The following is an 8832-nucleotide window of genomic DNA, read 5'->3' as shown; positions in this document are numbered from 1 at the left end:
TGTATCTGTACCTGGTACAAGACCCAATACAGCATCACTGGATGCAACAGCTCCCCCCACCCCTGCGCACTCGTGTCACCAGGAGCACTGCTGTCCCTGAGTCCACACCAGTTCGGAGCGGAGGGGGCCTGATGCTGTCCCCAGGAGGAGGACGGCTCCAGCCTCAAGCTCCTCCTGCCTCTGCCTGGCACTCAGACAGCAGTTGCCAGTCCTGGAGACCCTCCAGCACAGCCCGGCCTAGTGCCAGCGGGGTGGACACTACATCGCTGCTTGGCACAGCCCCAGGGCCCCCAGCCGGCAACCTCGCCCCTGCCTAACCCCTTTCTTCCTACTCCTAGCAGCGCCACAGATGCCCCCTGCCCCCCAGCCGTGTCCGCCTCTGTCCAGGCTGCGCTGCCCGGTGCTTCTTGTAGGAACCCCCGGGGGCAGCGGTGCCCGGGGCATCTGAGTACCCGGGCCGGGGGGTAGCAGGCAACGGAGCAGTGGCCATAATGTGCTGCAGGAGGGGGGATGATCAGGCAGGAAGGCCACCTCCATTGCCTTTCCTGTGGGCAGCCCGGGCCGGGCACCTGTGTGTGAATATACGGGGAAAGACCGTGCCCAGGCAGGCGGGTTTCCTCCTAGCGGCGAGCAGCTCTTTCTGGGCAGGGTGGTACCCTGACCTGGGTAATGCAGAGTTAGCCTCCCATCTTCACCTCCAGCGGGAAGATCTTGGCTACACCGGACTTCATGGAAAAGGGAGACTCCTTCTTAGCATGGTCCTGCGGCCGTAGGGCTGAGGGCAAGCAAAACTCGGGGGCACCTGATCCCCGAGCCCTCTGGCTTGGGCCTGCAGGTGGGATGGCTGCCAGAGGATTTGGAAATATCTGAAGCCCAAGGTGGGGGTGGAGGATGCTTGCAGGTCAGAGGACCACATATGGTTCTTCAATGACTCACAGATTTGGAATTGATCTGGCTGATGGGATGTGGAATATGACATATTTTCCTGGCAGACCCATGGGGCTCGGTCTTCAGCCTTGGAGCAGCCTGGCATTTTGTAGTAGGACTGGAGTTTGCTCAAAGCCTTGACATCCTGATGGGGTGCCCCAGAGCCAGGGGCATTGAGTGGTCCTCCTGGAAGTAGTGGGGCTCAGCATGGGTCCCAGCCCTCCCGAGGGCACTGTTCAGGCATGTCCTGCCTCCCCCTCCCCCTGCACATGCCAAGCCCAGATGATTCATGTTACTGCAGTCTGGATGGTCCAGGCCCAGCTTTTCCCCAGTGTCCTACTGGCTCAGTGCAGAGATTTCAGAGCTGTGTGATATCTGTCTGGACCCAAAAAGTGCTTGTCCAGACACCAGGTCCCCATAGCTCCATGGCAGTGAGAGGGTGCTGAGTCTCAAAACTTCCTCACCAAGGAAGTGGCAATAAGACCCATGGAGAAGGCATTGCAGGAAAGGTTCCTAAGGGTTGCTCTCATGCCTTGGGTGATAAGAGCAATGTTCCCATGCTCCTCGACGTGCAGCTGCAGGATGCAGGGTGTCCACCTCCATCTCCCCCGCCCTCCTCCTCCATGCCTGTCTTTGTGCCAATATATCCTGCTGAAAGGGTGACAGAACGGGTATGAGGTTTTCTCCTTTGCAGCTTTACACACCTCTTGGCACTGCTGTGAGCGCTCTGCACCCTGTATTGGGAGTGCCCAACTGCAGAGGAGAAGGAACAGGAGGGAAGAAGCACACAGCTGCTGCGGTGGAAGTGTGTGCAGCATGAGCATGCCTCTCCGTCATGTCTCTGGAAGCTCCCACCATATCAAGGCAGGGGCAGAGCCCGCCTGAAAAGCCACCTCGCTCTGGCTGTCTCAGGTCCTCTTCAGTACTTGATGCCTTCGCTGTTTCTGGCAAGGGCATCTGCATGTCTCAGTCTCAATGAAAGCAATTCTGGTTTCTAGTAAGGTCCTCCGTATTGGACGCACCCGCGGGCACTCGGGACCTGCAGGATGGAGCTCTGCATGGGGAAGTTGGCCTGGGTCCTCCTCACTCATGTCTCTTTCTGACTCCTTCCAGTCTTGCTTCCTGGTGCCTGCTTGCCCTTCACATGTCCTCTGTGATGGGGGAAGCTCTGTGTCCCTTTCTGCTGTGCCTCCTCCTGCATTTCCAAGTTCAGGGTGAGTGAGAAGGGGCTGCATTTATCCCGGGTGCAGCTGGTAGAGGTTATGGAATCACAGGAAATTGGGTGGGAAAAGACCTCTGGGGGTCTCATCTCGTCCAGACCCCTGCTCAAAGTGGTACCATGCCCAGCTACATCATCCCAGCCAAGGCTATATCTAGCCAGGCCTTATAAGCCTGCAAGGTGAAGATTGCACCACATCTCTGGGTAACCCTGGGGCAAGTGCAGGCTGCTGGTTTCTGCAAAGCAGGGACGGTCTCTGGTCTTGCTGTGGTGCCGCTTGTTCCAGCGCTGCCCCAGGATGGGAGCGCCTGTGACCTGCTGCTGCATGAGCACTTACAGGAGTATTAGCACTGTCACTTGTGCCAGGGGGTGAGGGGATAACACTGAGCAGTGCGCAGAAACACAAGGCATGCAGCCTGCAAACAGCCTAGCGGGCTTGGAAGCATCTGCTTGTCCTCTGAAGGTTTCTCTTCTGAATGTGTCCTGTGTGGCAGAAGGCCACCTCTGTTTCTCCCCAAAAGCTGCTCTGTGACAATTTGGTTAGGATTGGCCCAGCTGAGGAAACACACCTTACCCTATCTCTTTAGGTAACCTAAGCTGGATACATTCCTGAGGGAGGGGGGAAATCTGCTCCCTCTGCCTATGTGACTGGCCTCACACCTGGGTGAGGGGCTTGGGCTCCCTGGGGGAGCTAGGAACTTCCAGTCTGCCCAGCAACTAGTGATGCATTTCAAATTGGTTGACTGACAGACAACAGGTGCTGGCCTCCATTGGACCAGGTAAAGGAGGTCACAAGGGCTATATACGTTAAGGACTGCCCAAGAGGAAGGGGGCAGCAGCCATGAGAGAGCCTCAGAGAGAGAGAATAGCTGCACCATCTGAAACTTGCTCTCTCTCTTCAAAACTCATGATCAAGGAACTGCCTGCCTCCAGAGGGGATCTCCACCTGCCTCTGGATGATACCTGTGAGTAAGCTACCTGAGATCTAACTAGATATATAGTTTGCAGTAACTCAGATGTGTGATCAAAGGCTACCCAGCCATGCCAGTTTGCTCTATGGGATTTCTCTGATATTGCTCTACTCTGTATCCTATTCCAACCTAGCAACTAGTGGACCAGGTAAAGGAGGTAACCAATAAAGTTCTTTGTACCTAGCGTGGGAGACTTATTGGGTGTGGGTATGCCTTGGGGTCCCCTTGGTTCAGCTGACTAAGGGAGACCACTACTTGTACTTCTGACTGAGGGAAGCACCCCCAAGTTCTTGAAGTGAGTCAAGTACCCTCGAGGGCTACTAGGCCTGTGTTACCCAGGGGATGCAGGGCCAGAATCAAGGCCAGCCCTAGGTGGTGGCAGTTTGAACCCCAGGCTACCGGGTGTGCTCCACGAAGGGGGTCAGCCAGATGTGAGGCACCCCCATGGAAGCATAGTCTGGGGAAGGGAATAGAGTCACTGAAAACCCTTGAGCAAACAATTTCTAATTTGGCATCGGGTCAACTAGACAGTGTAGATAGCTAGGATGGCTGACGAGTATGACCACATGAGCATGGGCGAATTGAGAGAGGCAGTGAAAGAGACTGGCCCTCCAGTGAGGCAGGAGCAAAAGAAAGAAGACCTGATTAAGATGCTGTGTGATAATGATCAGGCCTCAACATCTCCTCCACGCTTCCAGTCAGCAACCGCTGATGGCTCCGAGGGGTCACCCTCTGCGTGGGACCTTTGGAGGTACCAGCTGCAGCTAGCTCAGGAGGCCCAGTGCAGGCACGAGCTAGAGGTGAGGAGGATAGGGCTAGTGGAGAAGGCAGCACAGCGTGAGTATGAAGCCAAAGAGGCAAGGCTCAAGCATGAGTGTGCACTTGACCTAATTCAGAAGCGGCCAGACACCGGCGTCCCGATCAATCCAATTCAGCAGGTGCAGGACACACCCTCCAGACTGAGCACCCCCGTCTTCCCTCACTACAAAGATGGAGATGATCCAGAAGTATTCTTAAGTAACTTTGAAAACCAAGCGCGCCGGTGGAAACTGGGAAAGAATGAGTTCATGAGACATATTGCTGCACAGGTAATGGGCGACCTGTCTGTTATCTTGAGCAGCCTGCCCACTGAGTCAATGGGTGATTATGATGCCTTTAAAGAGGCTGTTCATTTATGGTTTAGGTTAGGACCGGATAATTTCTGGACAAAATTCTGTAATGCCACCCCACAGCCAGGAAAGTCAATGAATGAGCTTGGGGCCTGGTTGTGGGACTCACTCCTCAATAGGGCAGACAGAGCCAAAGCTGCCACCAGAGAGCAGGTGCTGGACCTCATAGCGCTGGACCAATTCTATTCCCGATGCCCAAGGGAGATTAAACTCCTGTCAAGGACAGGGACCCCAGAACAATCCAAGAGGCCGCTGAAATTGTGGACCAGCCATTGCTACATCGAGAGGGGCTGGACAAAAGGCCTCCCTCCTTTGGGAAGGAACAGAAAGGGTTCCAAAAAGGGGGGAGGATAGGGCCAGGCCCAAAATGGGAAAGGGGGCCACCTCCTGCAGAGTGCAGGGCAGCCCCAGATTCAGTCAAGCCACCCAATTTGGAGAAGAGGAGTTACTATAACTGTGGGGTGTCTGGCCACCTCAGGCCTAAGTGCCCAAAGCTAAGCAACACCACCAAGCCTGTCACCCATGCAACAGCTGTAAGCAGTGAGGAGGGAGACATATACCTGTTGCTACAGGATTACAAACCCAGAGGAGATGATGGCTACCCACCAGAATGAGATAATGGTAAAAGGGAGAGCCCTCATCAGGGAAATGAACACAGGGGCCAATGTGTCATTAATTAAAGCCAACCTCGTTTCACCCTCGGATATAGTCCCGGGGAGGACCCTTACCTTACAAGGGATGGGGGCCCCAGACATTCAAGGTACCAGTAGCCCGTCTCCCCATCCAGTGGAGCGACTGTGGGACGTGCATAGAACTAGGAGTGCTGGAAGAGGGTCCTGCCCCCGCATTGGTAGGGTGGGATATTATGGAGCTCAAATCCCTGCAGAGGGAGATGGACCACTTCCTAGAGCCCTACCATGGTAATGTGGTGACTCGTCAACAGAGTAGACAGGCTAAGGCAGGAGGAGTGGAAACCTCCCAGGGCCCAGTCACCCAACTGGCTGTGGAGGCAGAGGAGGAGAAGGGAGAGGCTCCCTCTGGCTGAAGCCATTTGCCAGTCAATGGGGAAACTGGTACCCTCAAGTTTGGGTTAAATGACAGCCCCAGGGAGGAGCCCGGTCAGTCAGTGGCAGAGGAAACCGAGACTTTTGGGGAGAAGTTGGAGGATATCCCCATGGGTGAAGGTGCACTCCTTACAGGAGTACCCAAACTCCCAGCTGATTGCTTAGCCGGGCAGAAGGAGTTCAAGCAGGAGGTTCTCGAGGACACCAGCTTGGAAGAACTCCGACGGGTGGCCCAGGAGCAAGAGACAGCGTTCCCCCCTGGTAAGAGGGAACAGGTGATCTGGGATAAGGGACTTCTCTATAGATTGTGGGTGCCTAGGAGCCATGCTGAGTCCTGGGAGCCCTATCGCCAGCTCGTGGTACCTCTTAAGTTCAGGCAGCAATTGGTTTCTATAGCTCATGATTTACCATGTGCTGGCCACATGGGCAGGGATTGGACTCGCCAGCAGCTGCAGATGAACTTTTATTGGCCCAGAGTTGCCCAGAATGTGACAGACTACTGCAAATCTTGTGAGACGTGCCAACGGACGGGCAAAAGTGGGGACAAGAGAAAGGCTCCCCTCCAGCCCCTCCCTATCATTGACCAACCCTCCGAAAGAGTGGGGACAGACATTGTGGGCCCACTGAGGCACAAGACTCGTAGAGGGAAGAAATACATCCTGACTCGTGTGGATTTCGGGCCCTGGTACCCAGAGGCAATTGCCTTGACTTGCACGGAGGCACCCATAGTTGCTGAAGCCCTGACCCAGATCTTCTTCCAGCTGGGTTTCCCCTCGGAGATCCTGACTGACAGAGGTGGGAACTTCCTGGCGGAGGTGATGAAGTGCCTGTGGGGGTGCTGTGGGGCGAAACACTTCAAGACCACAGCCTACCACCCTCGGACAAATGGGCTGGTGGAAAGGTTCAATGGGACCTTGAAAGGTATGCTAAAGGCCTGTGTGGACTCTAATCCCAATGTCTGGGTCTTTGGGGTCCAGCTCCAAGTGTCAGAGGCCAGTCCCTGATGCAGCACCCAGCACTGTGGGCCCTCAGGGCACACTCAGCTATCCGCATTGCCCCGCCTAGGTCCCTGCATGCCAGGCTCTCCACTGGCAGGGCTAGTTCCCCAGGGGGTCTTTCCTGCCAGCTCTGATGTCCCACCAAGAGGTCTGCTCCAGGCTGGCCTCAGTCCCAGGGGCTGGGGTGGGAGGTGGGAGCAGGGCATTGTCTGCCGGCCCGGCTGTGGGACCCAACTGGGAGGAAGCACGTTGGAAGCAAGACCTCCCTATACCAGAGCAGGAGCCCTGGGGGGCTGGCAGCTCATGGGGTGGGAGGGATCAGGGCAACCTCTTCCTGGGATGTGGCCCAGAGCGTGTCGGCTGGTGGCGGGTGAGGTGAGCTGATCAGCCTCGTGCGGTCCTGACCCTCAAGGCCCCGTCCAACTCCTGGGAACCAAGAGGCTATCAAAGTGTTTCCTGGAAGCGCTGAGAACAGACCTCAGGGCCCTTCCAGGAAGAGTCAGGAACACAACCTGGTGACTCGGGTCCTGCCAGAAAGAGCTGGGATCGGACCCAAGGCCTGGAGGCCTGCCTTGCATGCACAGCAATGCCTTTCTTGTGCATGGCACAAAGCGAAGGCTGGGCACTGCCCTCAATCACTGGAGCTTCCCTCAAAGCTTAGCCAACCTGCGTGCATGTCTCCCCAGCCCAGCTGCAGCTGGAGATCCTTGGAAGCAGCAGCAACACCTATCGCTGCAAGGCCAGCAATGATGTCAAACTGCTGTGCAACTCCTCAGGTAAGTGCCCCTTTGCACCAGACATGCAAGGAGGGACAGGGATGTTAAGCACCTTCCTGTGTCCTATGGAGCTTGTTCCTGAGACTGGCCTGGATGAAACCAGAGGAAGGGGCCTTGCAGAGCTGCCCGGCACTAAGGATGCTGTAGCTGCACCACCCTCCACCCTGGCGTGGTTCATCTGAGAGACTGGCAGACCAGTGGGGCTGGGTCCCCCGGGCTTGTGAGGTGAGAGTTCAGTGGGGCAAGGCGAGGCCAGCAGCTTGGGGGAGCCAGGTGGGGAGTAAAGGCCAGGACAGGAGGCACAAGAGCCCCAGAGCTGCTCCTCCCTGGCTGCGAGATAGGGGCCTTGGACCCTGTGGTCCTGGCACCATGCTAGAAGCAGACATGAGTGCCCAGAGTTGGGGGTGCTGTGCCACGGCCCCACAGACAAGGCAGGGGCAGGGCCCTGTCAGCGGACAGCGTCTGAGGCTCTGCGGGAAGAGGTGCCAGGGGCTGGGCAGTACAATGCCCATGTGTGTGGTGGGGTCCAGCTCCGTCACCCTGAATCTGTGTTGTTCCCTTTCAAGGTGCAGGACTGCCTGGAGCAGGTGCAGATGCAGCCTCCATGGAGCTGGTCGGGACCCTGGGGGAGACGGTCACCTTTGTCTTTGTGATCCCAGCAGGGGAGAGATTAGACATTGCTGGCTGGACTGTTGGCACAGGCAATCTAGCAAGCATGGCACCAGGAGACTCCCCCCCCGAGTGTCCTTGTGTCAGAGAATTGCTATAGGGGCCGCCTCCGTGTCCCCAACGACGGCCTCTCACTGCAAATCGCCGACCTGAGGCTGGAGGACGCGGGGTCCTACACAGCTAAAGTCATCACAGACAAGAGGGAATTCAACAGGTTCTTCACACTGCGCCTCTATGGTGAGTGCAGGGTTTTTTTTAACTCTGCAGCAAAAATAACTTGACAATTAGTTTAACTTGACAGGAGTTAAACAGTCTCTGCCCGCTGAGCCTCAAAGACAATCTCTCCCCTCACTTTGCAACAGCCTAAATCCTGGAAGCTCACAGTGACAGTGATGGATACACTGGTAGGGATGTGAATACCACTGTGTGGAAGAGGCAGGATTAGCACTGCTGTTTCTGTGCCCCGGTCCAGGGGAGCAGTCTCTGCTTTCACCACACAGCCGGAGTGAAGATGTATTTTGTGCAGCGCCCTTGTCACCTCTGCTCTAAGAGATCATGAGTGTGGATATTTGTGAGCAAGGAGCCTGCATAGAAATACCAGTCAGCAGGCGCATCTTACACCGGACACATCCCTGCGGGGGTCTTCCATCCCCAGGAGCCTCCTGCATGGACCCAGCATTGCCCAAAGTGGGGCTAATAGGCCTTTTTCCTGTCTGCTCTGTCACCTGGTGCTCTCAGCAGCTCTGCTCTCCTGGTAGTGTCTCAGGGAGATGCTTGCAGGAAGGCAGGGTGCTGTTTACTTCCCGTCACACCTGTATCCTCCCATTTACAGTACCTTTCCTCTCCCTGCAGAGTGTCTGCCCCAGCCCACGATTGACTGCGGTGCCCAGAGCTGTGTCAATGGGCTCTGTAACACCACCCTGAGCTGCACCATCCCCAACAGAGGCAGCAATGTGACCTACAACTGGAGTGCCGCAGACCCCCAGGCCCCCAGTACGACCACTCAAGGATCCAGCGTGATCATCTCTCACCCAGATCT

Source organism: Alligator mississippiensis, chromosome 15 (assembly GCF_030867095.1).
Source record: "Alligator mississippiensis isolate rAllMis1 chromosome 15, rAllMis1, whole genome shotgun sequence".
Lineage (NCBI taxonomy): Eukaryota > Metazoa > Chordata > Crocodylia > Alligatoridae > Alligator > Alligator mississippiensis.
Note: the sequence above shows the minus strand (reverse complement) of the source record.